This window comes from Macaca fascicularis, chromosome 1, assembly GCF_037993035.2.
Source record: "Macaca fascicularis isolate 582-1 chromosome 1, T2T-MFA8v1.1".
In the NCBI taxonomy this organism is placed as follows: domain Eukaryota; kingdom Metazoa; phylum Chordata; class Mammalia; order Primates; family Cercopithecidae; genus Macaca; species Macaca fascicularis.
In genome coordinates this window covers 153,031,143-153,059,022 of record NC_088375.1, presented here as the reverse complement: position 1 = coordinate 153,059,022, position 27,880 = coordinate 153,031,143, and the positions used below count along the sequence as shown (strand labels likewise).

The window sequence follows — 27,880 nt, the reverse complement described above, 5'->3', positions numbered from 1 at the left end:
AAAATTTGGTCTGCAGCTGTATTTTGTTGGATCTGTCTAATGTATGAAAGCACTTTTTCTTTCCCATCAGCTATATTCGAATTGTTTTTGTAAGATGTAACAGAACGTTCTGGTTTTAAAATATTTATATTAATCAAAGTTAGGGCTGTTTATATTTTTTGGCAATCGTGCTTTTCTTTAAAAGTGATGCACTCCTCTTTAACTAAACAAAAGTGTTGAAATGGCCTGTCATATAAACTTCAACATAGCACAGTTGGTAATACAAATTCTGGAGACGGAAATAAATGGGACGTAGTTTCTAGCTTCAGGTTAAACATGGACTAATAAAAAGAGCAACAGTGATAATTTCTAAGATTTTCCTGAGGAAATGTCATTCATTGCTGCTTATAAACTCTAGAGTTACCTGGTGGAAAGGTTTGTGTTCAAGTTTCTTACTCTATTTTCTTGGGGCATTAGGAAGTAAAGCCTAAGTGCTGACTGAAAAATAACAACAAGCCACTAAAGCTGGAGGCTTAAACAACAATCTATTAATTTTAAAATTCCTTTATATTTTATATATGTCCAAACTCTTTTAGTAATGATAAAAATACTTACATGCTACTTACCTGCAATCAATTGTATTTGTGGGCAGAAAAATAGCTAACAGGAAAGAGCTGTTTTTAGAAGTCAAGCCTCCCACTATTGTTATTGCTACAAGCTTTTGTTGGTGAATCTTAAACTGTATGATCTATCTAGACTCACATAAGGAAAGTGGAGTTTTTATTAAAGACATTTTAAACTTCAAGCCAACCTTAGTTAAATTCATATATAGTTATATGTAATTATTCTGTAGTATGGACACTCCCAAATATTCTGGAAGTTTAATAAGACATGGCTTTAGGTAGATTGGTCCATTTGGGGTTTTTGTTCTTGTTGTCATATTCATTCTGTAGTTCAAACTGCACTGATTCACTTCTGTGTAAAATAATCCTAAACAGGAAGGGTGGGGACAGAAGACTTTGTCCCTAATATGGAAGTTATAAGTGTTTGTTCTTTCAGAGTATGGTAAGGACATATCAAACAAACAGGAAGTATTATTATGCATTGCAGGCAAAGGGGCTAAAGGTCTCCTGTTCGAACTTTTGGCCCTTTTAGAATCCCTGATCCTTCATTATTTTGTTTAATTTGATGTAAGTCTTGACCAGTAGCTGACTCTGAGAAAACATTTCCTGACATCATTTCCAGAGGTGATGTGGGATTACTGTGCTTGCCTTCCCATTTTGGGTTGAGAATGAAAAGTCTAACAGTGGTTCCTGGTTAATACTTCAAGCACGGTCTTTTAATTAACAGGTCAGGTTAATTCATTCCTTTGGCCTTTAGCATTACAACTTCATTTTCACACTTTGGTTAAAATGATCAATGCACACAACACACACACACACACACACACACATTTACATACACACAAACACATTTAAGGGGGCAAAAATGTTTTGGTTCTGCTATAGCAGAACAAAAAATAAGTAGACTCCTTTTAATTACCTCATTCATAATACAAGGTGGTGAAGGAGGAGCAAAAAGGTCAGGATATAATAAATATAAAATTTAAATCTCTAATTTACTTTTTTTTTTTTTTGGTACCAGCTAAAGTCAATGAATATAAACATGTATTCTCTTATGTTGCACCATTACGGATTATTGTTAATGTCTTGTTTCCAATTTTATGCAATTTTTGGTATAATCCAAATCTATGTATTAACCAGGGTAGGAGGTTTTGCTTGAGGTAATTGACATTATATAGTCCAAAGCACAGGAAGAAGTAAAACATATCCGTAATCTTCACCCATTTCCAAACAGAAGGGGATAATTGGGCCAATTCTTCTATTGTGTACCCTCCCTCTTCCATGCAGAGATTCCTTTGAAGTCAGAGGGAGATGAAGGAGCTGAGGCTGAGAATGTGGCTGGAGGAAAAAAAAATGAATATTATCAGGCCAGAGTCTCATAACCATGTTTTATGCCACATTAACCATTGGGTTTGCTATAATGCAGGGCCTTTTTATTATCATTTTTACCTTCTAGTTTAATCAAGGATCACTAATACAACTTCTAATAATATACTGGGGTTAAAAAAATGTGTTTATTTGAACTCCCTTAGGTGAGATTCACAATCCAGCCCCTCAAAAATGTAAAGAAATAATTTTATTTAGAAAAAGCTAAAAATGTAAAAAGCATCACTTTATGGTTATATGTAAGTCTAGATGAAGCAGAAAAACTGACCAATTAAATTGGCATTCAGAGTGAGTACAGCACAGAGAGGAAGTTATGAAGGAGGTGGGGATTTATTTACTTGTCAAGCAATTTTCTCTCACTTTCTCCTTACTTCTTACCACCTTCAAGGAGAGAGAAAATGTTAGCTTGCATTTATGTCACCAAGCTAAAAGTTTATTTCTTAACCCTCCTTTGTTACAAATCACAGGGAGCATGAATGTATTTGAGTGCATAGAGGGTAAGTTATATAATTCAAGCAATGATGGACTGACGCTGTGGAGAGTCATTAGACTTAGGTGAACAGACAGCTGTCCAGAGACTCTTCAGTTTCAAAATTGCCAACAAGAGGGAAATGACTGAAGACAGGAGCAAGGACAGAACCAATCAATTTGTCAGGCTGTGAAGCTATCTAAGAAAAAGACAAGTTCTTCCTTCAATTAATACACATTATTTGAGAACAATGCTAAGCCATGTGAGAGATATTAGATGTACAAAGACAAATCACATGATTCTTGGAATATTCAAAGTTGTGTGGAGGTGAAAAACATGTTAATAAACAATAACAAAGAATATGACAAGTGTCATAATACAGGTGTGTACTTAGTGCTATAAGAAGACAAAGAAGGGAGTTATTAGTACTTCTTTGGGTTTGGAAAGAGGTACTGGATTGGTGAATAATAATTTCACAAAAAAGTTAATAAATTAGGGTGCATCTTAAAGTATAAGTAGGTATTCATCAAGCAGAAAACCAAGAAGTGGCCATTCCAAGCAGAAGAAATAACATAGATTCAAACCAAAGCATGTCTTATTCAAGGAAGAAGAAGTTGTTGACTATGACTATAGCATATGGTATACAGGCTGTGTGGTAGGAGGAACAGTCTATCATAATTCGGCTCCAAATTGCAGCCCAATAAACAAAGCCTTGTATGTTATGCTAAAGAGTGGGGACCTCATCCAGGAAGCAGTGGAAAGTCACCAAAATGTTTAATCAGGGGAGTAACATGATAAGAATCGTGTTTTAAAAAATAGCTGGCATCAGTATAGAAGAAGGCTGGGAGAATGACAAAAATAGAATAGTTTTTATGAGTTATAGAGAGGTTGAGAATTGAAAATGAGAGCCTTTGCTATGATCATAAATTAAGGAGAGATTTTAGGTTCAGGAGGTAAAATTAAAAACAAAACAAAACTGGCAACCTCAATGTATACAACCTTTCATGTGCATACTATCAGGTTTGGGTCAGAGTGATATGGATAGAAAAAATACGTTTCCAGTATAGTTAATAGTAGAAGATGGGTGCTTAAGTCAGAATCCCTAGAAGCAGGGCCGGAGATTAAAGTTGTTCTGAAAATGATTTACAAAGGGAGTGTTCTTGGGAGGAGGGAAGCAAGAGGAGCAGAATAGGCAAAAGCAGGGACAAAGGTAGCTAAGAAGGATGAAAACTGGCCTTAGCTGAGCCTGCTCCTTCGGGGAGCTCTGAAGCATATATTGTACTACAGAGTTAGCTCCTCTTATCTCCAGGGAGGATAATTCTCAGGTAAGTTAGCTTGGTTCAGCTGAGGGCTAATCTTTGGGAAGGAGAGAGCTATGAGCTGTTAGCAGCCAAAAACACTTAACAGCCGCTGGGGAGCAAGAAGGATACCAACAGCAGCCACTGTAGGCCACCCTTTGCAATGCTGAGAACCACTTGCTTCTGACATTTAGTTTACTCCATTCAGGCACAACAGCTTCAGGATTCTGGTTACTCACATGTCCTGGGCTCCTGTATAAGACGAAGATGAGTAAAACAAACTGTAGCTTCCACTGCTGCAGTGTGTCCCAAGCCCATAACATAACCATCATCTACCCCTTCATCACTCTTCCAGATGTTCCTCCTTATGGGCGATACTTCTGCAGGTCTAGATGGATTGCCTGAAGGCATAAGCCAAATTCTCAAAACTCAGTAGTCTAAGCACCTGATTACCAGGCCCTAATCTGGTTATGGTTGCTGTACTTGCCTATTACAGTTACACAAGGCATGAGAATACCAAGATGCGGCCCAACAGATCATTTGAGTGACAAACACATTGCTCCCTGTCTCTAATATGTAGCAGCATTTCTGCCTCCTCATGATAACCGGGTCATTTATCCTGCCAATGCAGTAACTTTTTGTGCCAGCCAGTCTATTGGCACAAGGAGCTCAAAGTAATCTGGCAATAGCCATAGCTTTAAGTTTACTGAGACTTTTCCTAGATCCCCTAAGTGTAAGTTTCCCTCCTCTGGGACTTAGGACCTCTAGACTCACAAAACCTGTAGTTGCAGGAATGGGTCCCTGAGAGTGATGGTTGAGTGGAGTTCTTATTTTTACTCTTTGATTCCTGTACTCATATATTCTAATTATTGAGGACAGAGAACCGTATAGTATCTGTTGCTTTAAAGTGCACACTATACTCCAAAAGATAATACTTATCCTCATAGGATGCCATCTCTAAACTGGTGCTGTAACTGGGCCAGAGTGTGATAGGACCAGTGAACTCCACGAGCATGTGCCCATTGCCATACCTCCTTTTCTATAAAGTGAGTTCGTTGGTCCAATTAACATGATTTTATCCATATGGTCCACAAAGATGATGCCCTATAGAATGTCTGTACAGTCCCAGTCCTTACAGACTATATTTGGACTAAGCTGGAGAACTCACATAACACTGGGACAGATCATGACTCTTGTTATTAATCCATATGAATGCAAGCTGCTTCTGATCCCCCCTCCCTAATGGGTATTAAAAAATAACACATTTGCCAGAACAATAACCACATATCTTGTATCTGGTTAACTTGCCCTAGTAAATATATTACATGCAGCATAACAGCTGTGATAGAAACTACAACTTGGTTCAGTTGGCAGTACTTGGCTCAGAACTCCATGATCTAATTTGTATATGGTCTAGCTTGCTCAGCTACATGCAGATAGAGGATCCTCACCTATGTATCCTTTAAAACTTTGAGACTATCTATTTTGAGAGTAGTATTTATTTATTGCACTAATCTGTACAATTTTCCTCAGGATGTGATAACTGGTTTTGATTTACTAACTTGACCATAGAGGATAGTTTCAAAGACTTTCCACCTTGACAGTACAATAGTTGGTCAAGAAAACAATGGGAGAATTCAATCAACCTCTAACTGGCTCATGCCAATTATACATTCAAGGACTAGAAAAATGATCATTAAATGAGTGTGTAAACCCAGTAAACCCACTGTGAAATAAGTCTAGATCAGAACTCCTTTTATTTCCTGACACTTACATGTCCATACTCTAACAAGTGGCCCATGGTGGTGCTGTCAGCATCAACTCATATCTTATATCTACCAATCCTAAGAAGATCTGAGCAGTCCCTTTGTTCCAGTGTACAGTTTTCTGAGTAAATACCTCTTGGTCCTTTTGGGGAAGAACTGAGGAGTCACACATTTACTATAATGTTGCAGTTCCTGTCTCATGGAGACCCAGCATCTCCTTCAGTCAATAGTTTCTGGGTATGAGAACTCACTCAGGTATGAAGACAAGGCAAGAAATTATGACTTTTCATTGAGATATCTGAGTCAGCCTTTTGCTCATTATTTTCTATCGCTTTTGATTATGTGTGTGAACCAATATCCTTGTTGGTGACTCATCTATCTTGCCATTTCACATAGTAACCATTTCCATGGATACCTTGGGACAGTTCCCACCCCCACCCAGACAGCAGCCATTTCAACCCAGTTTCCCATTGTGGTGACTGCACTCCCTTTGCTTCTGACAATTAAGTGCTTCCCTGTGGCCCCTGTTAATCTGGAATCCTACCATCCCCCTTGCTACAATGGACCCCAGTCTTTTAATCACATGTCCTTCTATCCCTGGTTTAAGAAGGACTATGCTTCCCCACAATGTTGGAATCTGCCTGATCAGCAAATTCCTCATCATGTTAATAAACAACATGTCCTCCAAGCTCTCCTAGGGAACATAGTCAGATATGGATATTTCAGTCTTCCATAATGAACCCATTTTTGTATGCTCATTTTTTTTATTGGTTTATTTCTTTCTCCACAATCTATTACTATAGTGCCAGGATCTCTACTTCATTTCATGTGACCCATCACTTTTTCCAAGCTACCAAGAGCTATCCCAGTCTTACATTAGACCTATCATATAAGACTTTGCTAGGTATTAAATCTTGTTTCAACAGAACAACCCCATATGAGAAAACTGTCCATTACGTAGCTTTATATTCTGCCAGGACCCTCAGGATCCCTCCCAGGCATACTCTTTGAGCATATATGCAATCAAGTCCTAGATATCACGTGGAGTATGTAACTCATTTCCTTCCTTAGCAGGCCATCAATTCCCTAGCTGGGTCATGCTGAAATGTGGCCCAAATTATCAATGTGACCTCCATGAGGGGAAGCACAGGCAGATCTGAGGATTGTCTTATAAGGCATCTGCCTCATTTGAGACCTTGGCATAGTATTCATTAAGGAAGCTTTCACTTCCAACAAGAGAAAAGGGGGCTTACTAGCCATTTCTGTGAGCCACACATGTTCAGGGGATGATGTAGTTGTAAGGTGTTCATCTACTCAGATATCCCTATCCCAAACTTCAGAGTACCACTCCTTTATTTCAGAGCCCCAAATTTTGCACAGGAAACTTGCCTAGGCTGAGAATTTAGCCTCCATTAAAGTTATTCCACTTACAAATGAGCCATGAGCCTGATCTCCAAATCTGTCTGCTTTCTAGCTACAAGAGAAGGATGTCTCTTTAAATGATGCTAATGAGGTTTTCTGACTCTCACATTTTGCTTTAAATGCCAAATAATAGAACTGAGTCTGTGTATTAAGCAGACTGTAAGATGGCTCCCAGTGAGCTTTGCCTTGTAGTGTTCATGACGTTGTGTAATCCACTCTGTTAAGTATGGGCTGGCTTTGTGATTTATTTTTAACCAACAGAATATGACAAAAGTGATGGGACATCACTTCCATTATTAGGCTATGTAAGATTGTCACCTCCTTTTTGCTACCAGAATCCCTCTCTTGCTGGCTTTGATCAATTAATCTGCCATATTGGGGTGACCCATGTGGCAAGAACCTGAGGATGGCCTTCAGCGAATAGTTCACAAGGAGCTGAATCCTGTCAACAATCATGTAAGCTTGAAAGTGGATACTTCCCCAGTTGAACCTTCTGTTGACACCCTAGCCTTAAATGGTACTTGGATAGCAGCCTTGTAAAAGACTCTAAAGCAGAGGACTTAACTAAGACATCCCTGGACTCCTGACCCATAAGAACATGGAGATAATAAGTGTGTGTTGTGTTAAGCTGCCTAACTTGTGACAATCTGTGACAAAGCAATGGATAGCTAATACATCCTATTATTTTATCTCTTCAATGCATCAGTGATATTTAGCAACAATTAGCCATATCTTTAGAGTTCCAATTTCCCCATACCTCTCAAAGGCAGAGACATTGCAACAGCTACTGCATCCCCTTCTACCTGTATTTCAACCCAGTTTGCCATCACGGGTGAAAATTTTAGCCAGAGGAGGCAAATATTTTCTGGAAAGAACCAGATCGTAAATGTTTTAGGCTTTGAGATCATATGGTCTCTGTCTCAAATACTCAATTCTGTCTAAAATTTGTTAAATGAATGTGTTCCAACAAAACGTTATTTACAAAAAGAAGTGAGTTGGGTCTGGCCCACAGCCATAGTTTGCTGACACCTGATCTTAACAATCACCCTGGTATATGATGCCAGGGATTAATAATGCACCTACCACCAGGGATAAGAGCCTTATTGCCATCCACCTCCCGAATCTCAGCTTAGTTCTGCTTCTTAGGACCACTTCCAGTATCATTCAACTTGACTTGGGATCCCTAAAAGCGGAAACTAAGAAAATGATTCTTATAAAACTGATTTATTGAGGGAGTGCTTTGGGGGAAGAGGAAGGAAGGACAGGTTAAAGGAAGAAAGCTAAGTAAGAAGTATATTCAGCTGAAAATTGTGAGAGCTTGATTCTACAGGAAGCTCTGGAGCACCAGAGGTCAATTCGCCCTTAGAGTATGTGTGTAGGGGTGGGGAAGGGGGTGCAGGCAGGGAGGAGGAGCTTTCATATTCCTTATATCAATAAAGTATTGACTGTTGGCTGCCTGGGCGGAGGAATGGCTCAAGTAAAGCAATTTCCCTTCTCAGGGAAGGGAAGTAGCTGGGTATAGGTACTTTCCCATTCCTTCTTTGGGATAACTCATTTACCCCAATTACATTTCTGTTTGTGACCTGAACGCATTTTCATTAATTTCCAAGGAATGGAAATAGGATGGTCAAAAATACAAGAATATTAATAATGCCAAAAAGGATGCAAAATAATACCTGTTCATTTTGGTTTTGTATTTGAAAGGTGTTACCACTTTTCTTTGCCATTTGTCAAAACTAGAACCAACATAGTCAAAGTGAATAGAACGGAATGACAGTTTGGGGAGCAATTACAAAAAACATGTGCAGTAGCAGGATAAAACACAAATAGCTCAAAGTTCTCATATCACCTGGTGCTCACTATTAAATAGTGTAATAACAATCACCCTAGAGACCAGTTGCTCCAGTTTCTATCCCACGCTATCCTTTACTGGAGCTGTAAACTTGGGTAAGATATTTAAATGTCTGTGCCTCCTCAGTTTCCTAATCTGTAAATCGGGGTTAATACTAGTATCTACCTCATGAGATCACTGTGGGCAAAAATGAACTAATACATGAAGTGTTTACAATAATATTTAGTGCATAGTGTACACTGAGCCTTAGCTTGATTATTGTTGATGTTGCATTATTTGTGATCATTCACTTATCTACTATCTTATTTAAATGTAGCTTTTTCAGTGCACCTTAATTTGGGTTTTGGGCTCCATTACCTTTTATTCCTATACTTTGAAATATTTGAAAATATAATTAGAATAGTCTACTCTCAGCAAAAATTCAAGTCTCTTTCCTAGACCCCAAGGAAAATTCTGCAAATAAGCCATATTCTTGAACTCCTTCTGTAGACAAAAAATTGTACCTATGCTTTTAAGCAAAAACCATTAAAAAAGAGTATCTCTATCCACAACTGAGATGATTATCCTTTAGTAATGAATCTAAAGAGGCTCCAATTTTTTGTAAGGTAAAATGATGCCTAAATTATGCAAAGTTTGTTGGCATGGCTGACCATAAGCAAGAAGCTTCGGGGAGTTCAAAAATAGAGGCTTCTATATATTTCTGTACATAAATAGACAACTATGTATGTACGTAGAAACACATAAAGAATATTGTTTATTATATGTTTATATACACGGGCTCAGGAGAGTACAAGCTTCCAATTTTTAGGTTTATAAATATACTTTTGAATCTATAATAATGCAGAGTATGAGATTTTGTACATTGGAGACAGATGAAATATATCCGATCCCCATCATTTGCCTGGCACTTCTCTTCATCTTTATAAATCACTGCTCAATAAACAAGAAAATAGGAATCAAGCAACCATGGCGATTTGGAAGAAAGATCACAATTATTTGACGAATGAAACATCTGGAAAGGGATCACGGCCTCATTATCTTTCAAAAATCGTTAATGAAACTCTTCTTTTTGTTCACTGAAGAATTCAAAGTGGAAAAGCCTCATCAAACATTAACTAAGAAAATGTATGCCAATGCTTTGGATAAGTCAAGTTGTCATTCTGCTCCATAAATATTTATCCTGCAGATGGTTTTTGAAACTACCAGTTTCCTTATTATAAGGAAAAGTTAAGTTGGTATATTTGTTTTAGATTATATTACAGAACTTTTCAACAGTTGGGATTTTTAAAAACATTTATTCCATTCCTTTTCCTATTTAAAATCAGTGGCTTGAATTGAACAAATCATAATGTAGTAGGAATTCTCACACTTATCAGGTGAAAGATTGGTCTCACCTATTATGTGTCTTCTTGACAATGTAAAAATCCATTTTAAAAAATTAGAAATCTTTTGAAATCCTACCTTTCAGAAAGAAAATATTTAAAACTTGATAAGCCATTGGATAGCAAACAGCTTTTGAAAAACAATTACATTGAAAAAGTAAATCATTTTCAACCCAAATGTGATTGTGCCTTTCTGGTCTTAAAATGTATTATTTTATAAGAATATAAGTATAATAGGATAAGTAGCAACTGGTGTAAAGTGAAGCAGAAAACACATTTAATATAAACACACTACATTGTGTCTATTTGATTCAATCACCAAACACTTATTGAGCACTGACTAGATGTCAGGAACTGACAGGTGCTAAGAAGGCAAAAATGAAATGGTGGTTACTGCCTTCAGGGAACTCCTAGTCTAATGGAGGTGACAGACACTTCTACAGCTATCTATAATAGAGTGTGACATGTGCTATGCCAGCAGGAGCAGGGGGGCGGGGGGTGGGAAATAACCTCCTGAATCCAGTTTGAAATTGAGAAATGCAATACTTTCTATGAACTAAGGATCAGTCAATATATAAATGAAGATAAACAAAAGCCTTTGAGGGAACAAATTTAGAGGACAATTCTTAACTGTACCTTCCCAGTAAACATGGGAGTAATAACACTTAGCAAATTGAAAGATTGTGAACGATGTGCCTATTTTTACATCTCAAGAGTATTTTTGCAGGAGGTAAGTTGTAACTGTAATGACAGACTTCATTCTGTGCAGTGGCATTCCTGTAACTGCTGTGAATGTACTCAACTTCATTAAAATCATTAACAATTACCAAAGATCGTTATTTCAACATGGCAGTCAACCACACGCTAAAACTAAATTTGCACCGAAGAATGTTCAGTACTGGGGCAAATGTGGTCAAAATTGATTAACATTTAAGAAAATTACAATGTCACAAAAACTGAAGTGCCAAGCTCTTCATTCTGTTAATAAAACTTATTTAGTTTGGCAAGATACAAATAATTACATGAGCCTGCAATATGAATGTATTGCTTTAGCATTTGCTTTCATAGCTCTTTGGGCTATTAAATAGTAGCTCTACATCTGAGTGTCTTAGTCCATTTGGGCTGCTATAACAGAATGCTATCGACTAGGTGGCTTATAAGCAACAGAAATTTATATCTCACAGTTCTGGAAGCTGAGAAGCCCAAGAGCAAGGCGCCAGCAGATTCAGCGTCTGGTGAGGGCTGCTTCCTGGTTCATAGACAGCTGTCTTCTCCTTGTCCTTACAGGTCAGAAGGGGTGAGGGAGCTCTCTGGGGCCTCTTTTATAAGAGCACTGTTCCCATTCATGAGGCCTCTACCCTCATGACATAGTCACCTACCCAAAGTCCCACCTCCTAATACCATCACAGTGGGAACTAGGATCTCTCTCTCTCTTTTTTTTTTTTTAACAACTGGTAATCAATTTATTAAAATAGTTCACTTAAGCATCCGCAGTGGTGACTTCCACTTCAACTCCTGGCTCAATATTGATGGAAGTGATCTGCTTAGCAATCTCAAAAGGACTGTGCCAGTCAATGAGTCGCCTGTGGATTCTCATCCCGAAACGATCGCATGTCTTAGAACCAACCTTCACCACGAGGATTTTTTCTTGTAGTGATTCTCAAACTCTTGGTAGGCATTCGAACTGGTCCTTTCACGTTGAGATTCTTTTCCTCTCCTCCTCTGATCAAGTCAGCTCACACCTTCCCCAGAGATGTTACATTGCAGCTTGTTAGAGTGATTCGAATTCAGTGAATTGCCACCTCCAGCTCCAAGGGTGTTTTTCCTGTGTCCTTAAAAGCTACGGCTGCTGCGCGGCTCCCTGACCGACTTGTTCCTTGGCACCAGCGAACAGCGAACAGCGAACAGCGGTGTGTCGGGAGAAGGAGCGGGCGGATCAGAGCTCCTCACCACCCACCACCTAAGACTGTGTTTTCCTCAGAGGGAAACTAGGATCTTAATCTATGAACTTTTATTTCCAGAATCCCTGGACTTTACCTTTTTTTTTTTTTTTTTTTGAGGGCGGCCGAGGGGACAGGTTTCTGAGTGAGGTGATTAAAATGTATCAAGCTGCAGAAACTCTGGGCACAACAGATTTTTTTTTCCTGAAAAATTCCCCACACATTTGCTTTTGAGAGGTAACACACAGGATTAAGCAGTCTCTAGCTTTCTGCCTTAATATTTGTCTTGGCTTTTGGGTGATGAGTGGACGCGGCTATGTACAATTGCTGCTTCTTGAACTCTTCCCTCTGTCTGTCCCCCATCTGTCTGTCTTTGGTTAGTAAGATGGTTTTGCTTTATCTTTTTGAATATTTGAATAACCAGATTAAATTTTTAAAGAACTCTACAAAATAAGGATTTAAGCACAGTCCCTGCCCTGTGAATTTATAAGATAATGAAAAGGCACCTTCCAAACAAAGAAAAGATGGAAAGATATTCTTCCTGAGAAAATTATGTAACAATAGGGAAAAGCCAGCCGTCTCTTTTCTAATCCTTTGCCTTTGACATCTGTCATTTGGGGGAGAGGGTTATGTGGGTGTTGGGTGGTGTCACAGTAGCAGTTGAAAAGTTCTCTTCATCCTGTGGTACTGATTCTCTACCCTTTGTCAATAACTTCCTATCTTACATATTACTTTCAGATTTTTTTTATCTTTAGCTTACCACCAATGAATTATATTTGCTAAAATTCTTTCTACAAAAGCAGAAAGTGCATATGAAAAAATAAAGACAAAAGAATTATATTTGCTAATATTTTACATGTTTGAATTAAAGTTTAAAAAACACAATAGCAACAGCAGTAATGTTTAAAACGTGAATTTATTTAGTGTTTCACAATTTTCAAAGCATGTGTACATATATTATCTAATTTGATCCTCATAATAACCATGCGGATAGGTAGAACAAGCACTGTTTTCATTTTACACATGAGAAAATTAAATACTTTAATGGGTTCCCCCAGAAATGTAAGACAAAGATTCAAATGCAAATCTCATTGTTCCTCAACTTACAATGGGGTTACATGTGGATAAACCCATCTTAAGCTGAAAATATTATAAGTCAGAAATGCATTTCATACCCGCAATAAACCCATCAAAATGTTGTAAAATCTTAAGTCAAACCACTGTAAGTCAGTGACTGTTTGTACTTTAATTGAGCTGATCCCCAGAAACTTTGATAGGGAGTATGGAATGAGACAGACAGGAAGAAAGCCAATAGAAGGTGTGTTTTCAAGGTGGTTTCCAATTTGACATTTCAGTTATGCTAGGGGGCTATGAAAGCTGGTACAGAATGCAGCCCAGTGTTAGCTCAATTAAGGGGTAAAGAAGTTGGAATATTTATCTGCCAACTCTCCACCTATCTTTGGTTGAAGTCTGCCTCCAGAGGTAACAACTGTAGGGTACTCTGGTTTGCATTTTTTGGTAAACTGAGCGTATTCCCAGAGCCAGAAAAAAGTCCTCACTCCCAGAGTTACAGATGTTCAGAGTAAGCAGCTTTCAAGGTGCAGAGCTGAATGACAGGTGGGGCAGAATGATCTCGGTTAGCCAAACTCAACAAGGTTAAGCAATTTATCCAACCAGAAGTCACACAGCTAATATTGGCAAGGCCTTGAAGGGACTTAGGCCTTTGGCTGTTTCGGTAGATTCCTTGATAGAGTAAAACAGGTGTCATTTCTTATTCTCAAAGTGTAGGTTAGGAAAAAGGTAGAGAGGAGAGAATATATTAAGCATGAAAAAATATTGCTTCTAAAGGTCTTACAATAATTGAGATTTGTTCACCCCGTACATATAATACAACTATTCAAAACCTGAAGCTTTTATAGAATGCAAAGAAATATCAATACATGGACCTTTACGTAGCACACATGCTACTACTTTGCCAATATACATTGCCAAGGTTTTCAGTCCAATTGGTGGTATTTTGCTGAGGACGCTGGAACAAATTTTTGTATTTACAAGTGCCATAACACCTTTAAAGGACATGTATATTGCAGAAAATTATGACACCAGGCAAACATTATGTGGAAAAGTCCCAGCTGATATGTATGTTATTGCTAAACAGCCTCTTCACATCAGTGGCACTCACGCCTCAGTTTCACAGTTGTGAAATATTTGCATACAGATGTGAAGGTATTCTTGTGGCTTACTCAATAAACCAGAATGGGGCTTTATGCACCCCTGAGTTTTCAATTAATGTTGTTGACAGAATGAATGGCTATTTATGCCACCAGCCTTTCATGTTCATTCATGGTATACAATACCTAAGTCTTAAAGAGCTCATCTAAATGCCTCCCCTCTTGGGAGGGTGCTTATGGATTCCATTGTATATATAGGGTAGCATAAGGTTCAATGATTCTATCTAATCAGCAGAGTGGACCTTACATTTTAGCAAAGGCCACTGAAGCCTTTGTTCTGCAACAGGGCATTATCCTACAACTTCTACAATAAGTTGAATGTCTGTTTGTCCAAAGATCTTAGGCAACCAATGCCTGAACTTCACTTTCCCAAGTATGCCTTTCTGTCCTCACCACACTCCAACACTCACATTTTTGGGAAAAGGATACCTACACAGGAAAATTATTTTTTGATGTGTAGTGAGACTTGACTACACTCATTCATTTGACTGTGGTGAATAAGGACCTGGAACATGGTTGGAGCCCAATAAATGCTTACTGCACTTAATCCAACAAGAAAGAAACAGCAGTACCAGTCCTGGCCCCTGTGTACTCTAAGATATCTGTAACATGGTACAGTTCCTGGAGATAGAAGGTAAGCATGAGTCCCTCCTTTACTCCACCTATTCAACAGTCTCCTCAAGCAAAAGGAGTGTGTAAATGTTGTCTGAGAAAGGTTTTCATGGGAGATGAATGAAATTCCAACTTTCTTCTTGGATTAAAAATAATTCCAGTGATAATGGAATTATAATTTCATTGGGTTTAATCATTATTAGTTAAAATCAACATAATAATTCATCTTTCCATACAGTTTTATTTTTTAAATTCATCATCTATTGTTAACCGCACATTGGCCCTAGGAAGCAGCTAAGGATTGCTGTCTCCATTTTTCAGATGAGAAAACCAAGGCTCATTAAGCTTAAGTGATGTCCATTCAAGTGATATCAGGGACAGGGCTACAAATGCAGGCTTATCAGATGTAATCTAAAATAACGCATTTTAAAAGTTCCAATTATGTTTCCCAAGTTTTGAGACTCCAAAGGAAAAATACAGGCATGTTTGTTTACTTCTGCAAAGCAAATTAAATGTGTAGCCCATGCATTATTGATATCTATTATTTTAGTTCCTAAGAAGTATATGTATCAAATTGCCTTTACAAGAGAAACTGTATTAAAACAACTTGTATTTACATGCCTTTTTAGTTTGCACTTGAGCGTTTATTTTTCTTCTAACTTTAGGACAGTAATATGTGACGCTATTTTCAAAATCAGACATGCTGGTGACTGTTCCGGAGCATAGATCAGTGTTTGTACTTAAGATGTCCAGCCTGGAATAGGACTGTACCATTAAGGGCACATGTGCAAATAAGCAAAGACTGCCAGACCAAATGGACGCCAAAGCCTTGAATTGTAAACTAACCCCGGAGGAACTTTTAGAGTTGTTAGAACATTTGCCCATTATTTCTAGGAGAATCTCAGTGGCTCTAATCCATCTCAAACTTTTTATTCTTCTCAATATAGCTCATTTCCTCTTGAAATATTTCTTCTGTTCTACGGCCAGCATAGAAAAGAAGGGGCAGACAGGACTAAAGTAGACCCCAGGCCTCTTAGACCTAACTGAGGGCAAGCAGAGCGATGCCCCAGGCAAATATGCAGAGGGCTCTGAGGAAGACCAGCAGCAGGGCAAATTGCTGCCTGATTTGCAGTTCTGCACTCTATCAGATTTTTATATCTGGAAGATAATAATTTAGAGACTAACACAGCATGCTCATTGCATAGATTAGGAAATGTGTTTCTCAGAATTTGAATGACTTGCCTGAGTCCAGTGCTAGAAAGAGAAAACACACCACTCAGAGTGGAGTAAAATATATTTGTTTGTTTAAAAACATGACATTAATCAAGACAGACTAGTGGTATAGCTGGAGGACCAGACTTTAGATCACAAGATTTCTAAGTAAACTTTGATTTACTTAAAAGCCTTGAGATAGAATATAAGTCAGTTTGACTACCTTGCCTAAATAATGAAGTTAATATTTATTTCTGAAAAGGCTTGGATCTATCATCTAAAGTCTTAAATCATAGTCATTCAATGCCATGCTTAAGCAGTACAGTAATGAAAAGGAACAGTCAGTCTGAAAGAGAGAGCTGCTGATAGATACTCAAGTAATGAGTGTGCTTCCATCCGGTGCATAGGTGATCACTGGTGAGAGGAGGGCATGACTAGCAACTGCGTTTTCCTTGGCGCAGTGCAGAGTTGAGCAGGATGATTTATAAACCTCAACACATTGAAGACCAAAAAAAAAAAATAAATCATTAAGTAGCATGCCTCATGATTCTACTTGCTTTTTTCCCCCCTAACATGAGTAATAAATTGTGTGGGCTTTAATAATTTATAGGAGATGCCGTTATAATGTGAGAATATTAACTTTGGTGAGTCTTTTAATTTGCTTGTGATGTCAACAGTGTGCTGAAGTGTTTCTTCTACAGGACAGCAACACCACTAATGCACAATTGTATTCTGACACTTCAGCCAGAGGCTCCTGGGGACCAGAAGAGACAGTTCACTTTAGCACTGATCTTAGCAATTTGGTGCATGTCCCTCAGGAATTACATGCCACAGAGAGAATTAAAAGGAACAGTTTGAAAGCACTTAGAATCATATTAGCGCATTCACATACAACCGCTCTTCCCCATGTCCTTGTGGAAAGATAGTCTGACTCAAGACATTTTATTTCTGCCCAGGATTATGCCTCAGAAAAAGAGAGAGAGAGAGACAAAAGAAAAAATTTAACTAACAAAAAAACAGCACAAGGAAAGCCCCCAAAATATTCTAGATTCATCTGGGAACGTGGCCAATTTCTTCCCAGTTAATAATGTCCTCCACAGATTTTCCCTTAGATATTTTCTTGTCATTTCACAAATGTGACAGTAGCGACCCTCTCATATTTCAGAAATAATTCCTCTCTGTCCTGCCTATGTTTTCAATCAGGAAGGAAAGAGTTTTGTCACAGTTTAGTGAACATCAGAGCCAGAAAAGCATATATAGGGAGAAGAAAGAGGCAGAATGAAAGAAAAAGGAAGGCAGAACAGTTCGAGAGATGATGTTATGGGAAAAGAGAGCTTCTGTGATAGGGCTGAGTGCAGAAGAGCCTGACAGCATCAGCCAGGCACCATTCCGAATTTTAATTCCAATCTAAAAGCCGCAAACAGAAATGAAGACCTACCCCTTCCTGAGTCTCGAGCAAACCCCTCTCCATATATAGATTCTACTACTTAAAAAAATAATAATAATAAAACACATGAAGCAGTTAATTGGAGATATTAAAATGAAGTGACCAGTGACCAGGCACAGTGGTTCATACCTGTAATCCCAGCACTTTGGGAGGCCGAGGTGGGCGGATCACCTGAGGTCAGGAGTTCGAGACCAGCCTGGCCAACATGATGAAACCCTGTCTCTATTAAAAATACAAATATTGGCTGGGTGCAGTGACTCACACCTCTAATCCCAGCACTTTGGGAGGCCAAGGCAGGTGGATCATGAGGTCATGAGTTCAAGACCAGCCTGACCAAGATGGTGAAACCCCATCTCTATTAAAAATATAAAACATAGCCCAGCGTGGTGGTGGGTGCCTGGAATTCCAGCTACTTGGGAGGCTGAGGCAGAGAATAGCTTGAACCCGGGAGGCGGAGGTTGCAGTGAGCCAAGATAGCATCACTGCCTTCCAGCCTAGGCAACAGAGCAACACTCCGTCTCAAAAAAAAAAAAAAAAAAAAAATACAAAAATTAGGCTGGGCGCGGTGGCTCATGCCTGTAATCGCAGCAGTGTGGGAGGCTGAGGTGGGCGGATCACATGAGGTCAGGAGTTGGAGACCAGCCTGGCCAACATGGCAAAACCCTGTCCCTACTAAGAATACAAAACTAGCCGGATGTGATGGCATGCGCCTGTAATCCCAGTTACTCGGGGGCTGAGGCTTGAGAATTGTGTGAACCTGGGAGGCAGAGGTTGCAGTGAGCCAAGATTGCACCACTGCACTCCAGCCTGGGCAACAGAGCGAGACTCTGTCCCCAAACAAACAAAAAAAGTGCCCAATACATGCAGAAACTAGCAGCATGAGATACTGCAGTAATCACTGGTGGTAAGGTGAGGAAGCCCGGTGTTAATACCTTAGCACGTGATGGTAGAAGGTCAATGACTGAGTGGAAAAAGGAACAGAATCAAAGACTAGATCCCTCTCTCTTTTCTCTCTCTTTTTTTTTCTCTCTCTCCCTCACACATCTCATGTGTTTAGTGGCTAGTCCTAATTCTTTGAATTTTCATTAAGCATTTTTTTCTTTGGCCTAAAATATTTAGTTCCTCTCTCCAAATCTTAACCTGAAATTCGGTTTTTCTCTCATAACCCAAACCAAAGAAATCTCAGTTGGCTATTTGTTCTTTAACCTCAGCACTTTATTGTACTTTCCTTACAGGTTCTAGTTCAAGATCTGGGTTTTTCTAAAGAAGTGTATGTGTGTATGCATGTGTGTGTGTGTGTGTGTTTGAACGCAGGTGTGTGTGATGATACATGCACTACAGCACATAAGTACTTATCTTCCAGAAAATATAGATGCATAGCTGTGTAGTAGATCTCTTTCATGACTAAATCAATCTGTATTAACACCAGGTATGTATGTCAATGCCCAGGCTGACCTACAGGATGCCAGAAAGTTCTGACATACTAAGACAAATTTTAAAACTGCAAACTTTCACATTTTTTTTCTTATATTTCACAGTACCATCCATTCAACTCCCAACATTCTGAATAATGCTCACATGGTAACTTGTGCTATCAGCAAGACTAGGAAGACAGCTCAGGAAGAAAGGACAATTGTGGAAAATATTTTATAATTACCAACATGTGACTATTTGTACATCATGTTTTATGCCCAGAAAAAAGGAAGGAAAAGAAGCAAAGGCTCTGCCATTAAAGGCGAGTCCTGTTCCTCATCTTTTCTTAAATGGTATGGCTTATTTATTAGGGTCTAAATAACGTTAGTAACTTGCCTAGGGGTATGGTTCTTGAACTTTGTTTAACAAATGAATGAAATGAATCTCTTTTCACTAGTCAATCTTTTCACTAGGTCATAAGAACCTATTTTTTTTCTTTTGTTTTTCCGAGCCAGAGTCTTGCTCTGTCCTTCAGGCTAGAATGCAGTGGCACAATCTCAGCTCACTGCAACCTCTGCCTCCCAGGTTCAAGCAATTATCCTGCCTCAGACTCCTGAGTAGCTGAGATTACAGGCACGCACCACCACGCCCAGTTAATTTTTAATAGTTTTGGTAGAGACGATGTTTCACCATGTTTGCCACGCTGATCTTGAACTCCTGACCTCAAGTGATCTGCCCACTTTGGCCTGTCAAAGTGTTGGGATTACAGGCGTGAGCCACTGCTCCTGGCCTATAAGAACCCAGTATCTTAAACAGAATATAGATGAGCCACTTTGGTTGAAGTAGTGAGAGGTGACAATGTGCTAGCGGACCTCACTCTCAGCGCCTCCTTGGCCTCCGGCCTCCGCTTCCGTGGGAGCCCCTCTCTGGGCTGGCTGAGGCTGGAGCCTCCTCCCTCTGCTTGCGGGGAGGTGTGGAAGGAGAGGCGCAGTGGGAAACGGGGCTGCACGCCGTGCTTGCGGGCCAGTGCGAGTTCCCGCGTGCGCTGTCGCGGGCTCTGCGGCACCGCACACTGAGCAGCCAGCCAGCGCTGCCGGCCCAGGGCAGTGAGGGGCTTAGCACCCAGGCCAGCAGTTGCAGAGGTTGCACCGGGTCCCCCAGCAGTGCTGGCCCCTGGGCGCTGCACTCAAATTCTCGCCTGGCCCTAGCTGCCTCCCCTTGGGATAGGGCTTGGGACCTGAAGCCCGCCACATCTGAGCTCCTCCCACTGAGCTCTGGCTCGGCCTGGCCTGAGCCTCCCCCATGGGCGCCGCCCCCTGCTCCGTGGAGCCGGGTCCCATTGACAGCTGAAGGGCTGAGGAGTGCAGGCTGGGCTCGGGACTGGCAGGCAGCTCTGCCTGCAGCCCTGGTGCAGGATTGGCTGGGTGAAGCCAGCGGGGCTCCTGAACTGGATGGGGACTTGGAGAGCTTTTATATCTAGCCAGAGGATTGTATGTGCACCAATCAGCACTCTGTATCTAGCTCAGGGTTTGTAAATACACCAATTGGTACTCTATATCTAGCTAACTCTGTATCTAGTTAACTAGCACTCTGTGACTCTGTGTCTAGCACAATGATTGTAAAACGGACCAATCAGCTCTCTGTAAAATGGACCAATCAGCAGGATGTGGGTGGGGCCAGATAAGAGAATAAAAGCAGGTTGCCCGAGCCAGCCAGTGGCAACCTGCTCCCGTCCTCTTCCATGCAATGAGAGCTTTATTTTTTGCCTGTTTGCACTAAATCTTGTTACTGCTCACTCTTTGGGTACACGCTGCCTTTATGAGCTGTAACACTCACCACGAAGGTCTGCAGCTTCACTCCTGAAGCCAGTGAGACCACGAACCCACCGGGAAGAACAAACAACTCCAGACGCGCTGCCTTTAAGAGTTGTAACACTCACCATGAAGGTCTGTAGCTTCACTCCTGACAGCGAGACCACCCACCAGAAGGAAGACGCTCCAGACACAACTGAACATCTGAAGGAACAAACAACGGACACGCCATCTTTAAGAACTGTAACACTCACTGCGAGGGTTTGCAACTTCATTCTTGAAATCAGTGAGACAAAGAACCCACCAATTCTGGACACAGTAGTGAGAGGAGGCCTGGAGCTCCTCATCCTCAATTCCCCATGGGGGGCATTGTGTGGACTCCTGCAGTCTAGTGAGCTACAGCTTGAAAACCTCCCAGGTTAGAACATAGCACAAAGGGAAGTGCCAGTTGCCTTCACAAGACTCAAGTAAATATAAGACTAAATCAAATTATCAGAAACAGACACAGTGCCAGCTGCAAGCTACTGTCTTACATTGTTGAGATTTCATAAGTACTAAGGACTGAGAGGCTTTCAAACCTTAGAAGTGAGAGATTTCCTGGGATACAAGATTTTCAGTGCTAAAACCCAGACAGTCATGGGCAAATCAAGAGAGCTGGTCACCCTACCAAGGATATCCTTTTTGAGAGTCTAGGTACCATGTCAAATCTTGTCTTTCAGTACTCAGAGAGTAGCAGCAGCATCTTCTCGTCGAGAACACAGCACATTAGGATTCAGCTGAGCCATGCATGTTTGGCATTGGAGAGCTCTAGGTTCTCGGATAGGGGAAAGAGAGGAGAGATAATGAAAAAGTAGCCCTGTTCTAAACTACAACACAAGACAGCAGGTATACAAATGCACAGCCACACACTTTGAGAAAGATATGTTTGTTTATTTTTATCACCATTGGTTCTTCTTTAGATGTCAAAGCATTTACACATAATCTCTTTTCAGCTTCCGAGATAGGAAACTTTACAGATGAAATAATGGCTCAGGTCTTTTCTCTCAAATTCAGTGTCCAGAGTCCTACTAACCACATAACCTGAGGATCTAATTTAGGGTCACAGATGAGGACAGCATAGGAGCAGCAATTCCCTCAGATGCTATAACACCTGCCATCCAAGGTCAACATAAAGAGCCCTTCCCCCAGTCTGCAAATTCCTTTGAATCAGCCCTGCCTGTGGAGATTCGGCCCTGCTTAATTACAAGGCTGAATTCTAAATGTGCTTGGTGTTTGTCAAGTCAAGAGAGAGAAAACTACTCTGCCTGTGATTTATGTGTGGCCAATGACGAACTGTATTATTCAAGAGAGAAGAGCAGATGGCCCCCAAACAAGACAGTTATGGCCCACAGTTATAATAGTTATAGTACCCAGTGGATCTCCAGGATACCAAGAGAGCAAGAAATCTAACAGTCATACCAAAGACACTTGAAGGAAAAGGAGTTTAAACTAAGCCCCCACATAATAATACAAGTCGAGACCCTTCTTCATCACAATGAAAAGGTTTATTTCCTCATGGTAGAAGATAGCATGAGTGTGTGCCGCGAGTAGACCATGGCCCCAGGCAGGACTTGCAATTTCTCTGATGATGCCATCAGCTACTTCCATGAGCATCCACTTTGTGAGCTAGGACCTTGCAATGATTTAGTTTATCTTGGGAGAAACTTAACACATCAAAGGCTGATTTACATCAGTCATTTTTGTCCCTTATTTCCATTGCCAACAGTCTGGTTCCATTGTCTGTGACGATTAGATTTTGCAGTCTTGAAAATAGCCATGCAAATTACCAAAATGTTTTCCATTTGAGACCTTATACATATTTGAATTAAATCAACTCTAAGCTGTTAAATGGAATTAAATGAAATAGACTGAATTTGATGACTAAAATTTTAAAACTTCTGCAAGGAGCTTTCCTTATCCCAACCTCTTTATTAATGGCCAATTGGAAATGACTTTCACAAATGGAAACACCATTTGTCACTTTTTTTAACAAGTACTACACTGTACTGTCTTAACTCCCCCCATTCAATTTAAGCATCAAGATTTATAGCTTGTCGTGAGCTCCTCTATCTTTCTGTTCCTTCTTTGTACCTCTCCAAATGCTCAAGTAGCTTTTTTTAGAATGAAGTGAAGATAATTTGTAGTGAACTCAAACTAGCATTCTGAGACTTGACTTTCAAAAATTTGTATTCTTCCCTATTCCCTTGATTCTACTCGAAAGACTTACTTGCTACGCAGCAACAAACTACACCCAAAGTTCTAAACTCTTTCATTTCATTTGATCTTTCTGTAATGCACAGCCAAATTTTCGTCATCAGCAAATTGCTTTAGTATTTCTTTGTACAGTGGTGAATTTTATCAAAGATTACAGACACTTGAAACAACTTTTAAATAGGCCAATGAACATAGTACACTACCAACAAATGACCCTACGCAGATACACAGGTGCATGCACACACGTGCACACACACACACTCACACTACACTTTAGTTTATATCAACCAAGTATTTGCTTATTTTTGCTTGGTTAGACTATTTATATCAGATACCCAAGAATTTGGCTGTGAACTCCATTTCTTCCCTTTCTGCCTACGTCTTTATTTTTCTTTCCTTTTTTTCTCTTTTTCATCCCTGTCTCTCACACACATACACCCAAATACAGCAAAAGCACATGCAGATAAATTTCTCAAGAGGATCAACGTGTGTGTATGTGAGTGTGTGTGTGTGTTTATGGCCTGGGTCTTTCATTTATTTGTTTATTCACTTGTGGCTTTCATATAAGTACTTGACCTCTGCAATCATGTGACCATAAAAGCACAAAGTTAACTGTTGTACATTTTGATGAATCAAGCATTTTAGACAATGAAATGCCTCTCGATTATTTAACGTTGACTTTAAAACCAAAAGCAACCCTTTCATGAAGTGAATCATTTCTACGAACTTTCAGAACTCAAGATCTCTTCACCAACTTTATTTCTTAACTCTTCATTTTATAATTTTTGTAATTCTTAAGCTAAGCTCTTCTTTGAATCCTGGTTATAGTACCCTGGACTCAATCCCAAGAGTATATCTTTCTACGAGTTACTATGACTGTTAGTATATGTATGGCATAGAATTAATGATTATGCTGATGTAGGTTTCCCTAAATGCAACATTGGGTATCAGACACACTCGAAGTTAAACCAAAACTATATTAACCAACAAACTTATTAAGCACCTATTTCCTGCCAGCAAATGCATTAGGCTCTGGGGACTTACCGGTGAATGAGATACATGTAGTCTCTGTCATCATGGAATTTATAATCTAGCGGCAAAACAGCAATTAAATACACAACTCAGTGTGGTAAAGAAAGTTACAATAGAAATACCCAACCAGGGTTTTCTAACCTAGACAAGGCCAGTGACTCAGGAAAGGCTTGTCAAGTTAAGTGTTATCTAAACTGTACATGGAAGGATGAAAGGCAATTAGTGAGGCCAAGGTGAGACCAAAAAGTTCCAAGTTGAAAGGACAAAACATGAAATTCAGGAGGTAAGAAAGAACACCTTTCCTTTGTTTTTTTTTTTTTAATTTTTGCATCATGTATTCATATATCCCCTACACTGTTGAAACATTTAGCTATGTAACTATATGCATTTTAGAATATTTATATTTTAGGAATCTCTCCTAAAATATAATTGCCTAACTTCCTGACATGACTTACTGAGTTTAGAAAATTTAACTAATTCTGATGTTTTAGTTGCGGTATTCTGGAAAGGTGATAGAGACAAAATCCATTAAAAGTAGCTTTCTTTCCTCCCTCTGAGTCCCTAGAGTTTATTCTCAAGGGCATTCTCAAGGCCATAAACTCATGAACCTTACTAAAGTGAAACACCTTCATAATATTTCTCTGAGGGCCAAGGAAGGGAAGCATTGTGCATGTGTGAGCACTAGGCTGATCTTTAAAAGGATGTAGTAAGTGGGTTTCACTGTACTGGCAACTCTCGTGGGTTCATTTTTTCTGCTACACTGAGTGACACGTTCATATCTGATTTTCAGTGCATTTGCTCCTAGTTATTTCTCAGTGTTTTCTGCTTCAGGAAGGTTCACTGTTCAGTCCATCTTCCTTTCTCTGGGTGAAGGGTGGGTCAGAAGGTAGAATCTGACCGCCTCAGAAGCCAGCTGCAGATGTTCTCCATGCATGAGGCACCCGGGAAGGGATGGTGAGACTCTCTCCAGAACCAGCTTCACAGCATAATGAAAGTATGGGTATTTTCTTTGCCAGTTTCATGTCCACATCTGTTATACTTTCCTAAAGTCTTTAGATCTCATTAATAAACATCACAGGGAAAAAGAGGCCTATACTCAAATAAGTTTGGGAAATACTGGATGAAACAAAATTAACTAGGCCTGTGTGTGTGTTCTTTAGAAATGCCTCTCATAGTCTTTAACATGCTCATGTGCATTGTGGATATTTAAGAGAAAGAGATTTAAGTATCCCTTACTCATCTCACTTAGCCCCTAACTATGTTTTTCTTCATAGCATCTCTCAGGGCCAGTGTTCCAGAAAACATACTTGGAAAAGTACAACTCTGCTACTCTTCTCCATTGCCTGTTTTGAGACTAAGAATTATTTCATTAGCTGGCTTTCCCTTCTACGCACCTGTTCCTCATTCTTCTCCCCAGTATTACTTGCTCATTTCTCTGTTCTATTCCTTCACCCTTCCTTCTCTTCTTCCTTTTATTCTCTTTTTAGAAATTTAAAATTACTATTGAGTGCCTGAAAAGGTGCTTTTGAGATCTCAGGCTCTGGTCAAGACTCTGCGAAGAGATCACCAAAGCCCTCTGCTCTCTTGAGAGGTTTACATTGAGAAAGAGGAGGCAGAATGGCGAGGAGAACTAAATAAGTAAGCAAATACATGTACAAGCGATTTTTTTTTTTTAGGCAGAGTTCTCGCTGTCTTACCCAGGCTAGAGTGCAGTGGCGCAATCTTGGTTTTAAGTGATTTAAACCTCCCGGGTTCCAGTGATTCTCGTGCCTCAGCCACCCGAGTAGCGAGAGTTACAGCCGTGTGCCACCACACCTGGCTAATTTTTGTATTTTAAGTAGAGACTGGGTTTTACCATGTTGCCCAGGCTGGTCTTGAACTCCTGGCCTCAAGTGATCCACCCCCCCTTGGCCTCCCAAAGTGTCGGGATTACAGGTATGATCCACCACGCCTGGCTCATGTACAAGTGTATTTTATCTACTAATTCTTGTAAATTAAACCTAAGCTCACTTGATACAAGTAACTCTTGGGTTCTTTTTGTTACATGATATTTATAATCATCCCAAGTTTTGGGATGGAAGAAAGCTCCTCCCCGACAACCTTGTTTTTGATGAAAGCAAGACTCACAACAAATTCTGCCACCCATAAGAACTTTATTAAATAAAACGTACTAGCTCACAGGCATGACAGAGTTGATAAAACCCGTTCTGTGTCTTGATGGAGCGCCACCCCTCTGTCCTTTCAGGTGTTCCCTCCACAATCTTGCATGAATGGTTCAGTCGAGACTGATGTGACAATATTCCGGAAGCAGTATTCTGCCACCTTCCCTGTCAGCATCAAGCAATCCAGAGTATTTTAAACCAAAGTCTGCACATGGAAGAATCGTAGATCAAGCTTTGTGTTCCAGTCCTAAAAACAAAGCGTTTTCTCTCAATATCGTGTTCATGTAGGTTGGAGAATATAACCAAAATATTTTTGACACATCCACCTTGAATTTTTCTAGCAGTCAAATGCTAATTAATAAAGCACTAATTTCACCAATAAAAGTCCACTTCTGACATTCACTATGCTAATTAGTGCAATATCTTTATCAGAGATAAAGATAGCTGAAGTGCTTGCTTGTAGTAGCCTCCTCTGGAGTGTAGCCTTTCACCGTCAGCTAACAACCTCCCACCTGCCTCTTGGGGAGTGAATTCCTGATTAGAATGCTAGCTACACCAGGGGTGCAACTTCAGCTAACCCATCCTTAGATCATAAGATCTATTCTGATACATTTTATGTAAATTACAGTATGGCCTTTCTAAGTCCTATAAAGGAAACAAAATAGATTAGTGGCTTGGAGGTTTTTTTAATTTTTATTTTTTGGAGGTCTCTAGGAGAAGGACAGTGAGACAGCAATACCTAAAGATATTCAAGCTAATATCTGAGTTTAGAGAGCAGCTAGACTTGAGAATATTTTGGTGAATTGCATTCCAGACAGAGGTAAAAGGAAGTGCAGAGGTTGAAACGCAAAAGTGAGCTTGATGTGTTCAAAGAATCGGCACAAGTCCAGTGTCACTAGTGCAGTGAGACACCATCAGAAGGAGAGCAGATGGGATCAGGAATATGAGGAGAAACTTGATCACTGAAGGCCATGTTAAGAAGCTTGGATTTTATTCCAAATGTAATGGGAATTTATTGCAGAGTTTTTAGTAAGGGAGCAACATCAAAGTTATATTTTAAAAGAGGTCTCTGCTGAGTGAAGAGAACAGATTGCAGATGGGTAAGAGAAGAATCTGTGAGACCACTTAGGAAGCTTTTGTGGTCCATAAAAGAGATTATGGTGGTCTAATTTAAAGTGGTATTAGTGAAGGTGGAAATAAATGAACAAAATTGGGGATATCTTTCGACATAGAGCCAACAGAACTTAGAGATGAAAGAAATTAGGAGGCAGAATGAAGGTAAAGAAAACAAAATATTGGTTCTGAGCTTCCGATAATAGGTTGCTTGTGGTACCATCTACTAAGATGCGGAGGATTGAGGGAAATGCATGCTTTTGGCAAAAGGGTGTGAATAGGGGATTAATATCATAGAAAGAGATCAACAACATGTATATTAGGAACTACGTGTAAGGTCATAAATTCTAAGCCAGTGGTTTTCAAGCCAGTTTCTTCCACTGAGGCTAGTAAATTTTTTCAGAGTTTGGGGAAATTTCTAGAGGCACAGTAAAGCCTTCAGTAGCATCATGCTATCCATGCCTTTCAGCAGTTCGG

The 27,880-nt window shown here is 39.8% G+C and overlaps 1 protein-coding gene and 1 pseudogene across 3 annotated transcripts in view; one reads left to right on the top strand and one right to left on the bottom strand.

Annotated features, from left to right (window-relative positions):
- The window catches only part of ADGRL2 (adhesion G protein-coupled receptor L2), a 683,665-nt gene that overhangs the window by 273,901 nt on the left and 381,884 nt on the right, over window positions 1-27,880 (top strand). The gene's annotated exons all lie outside the window — the stretch shown is intronic.
- LOC135971978 (small ribosomal subunit protein uS10-like) lies at window positions 11,611-21,075 on the bottom strand (annotated as a pseudogene).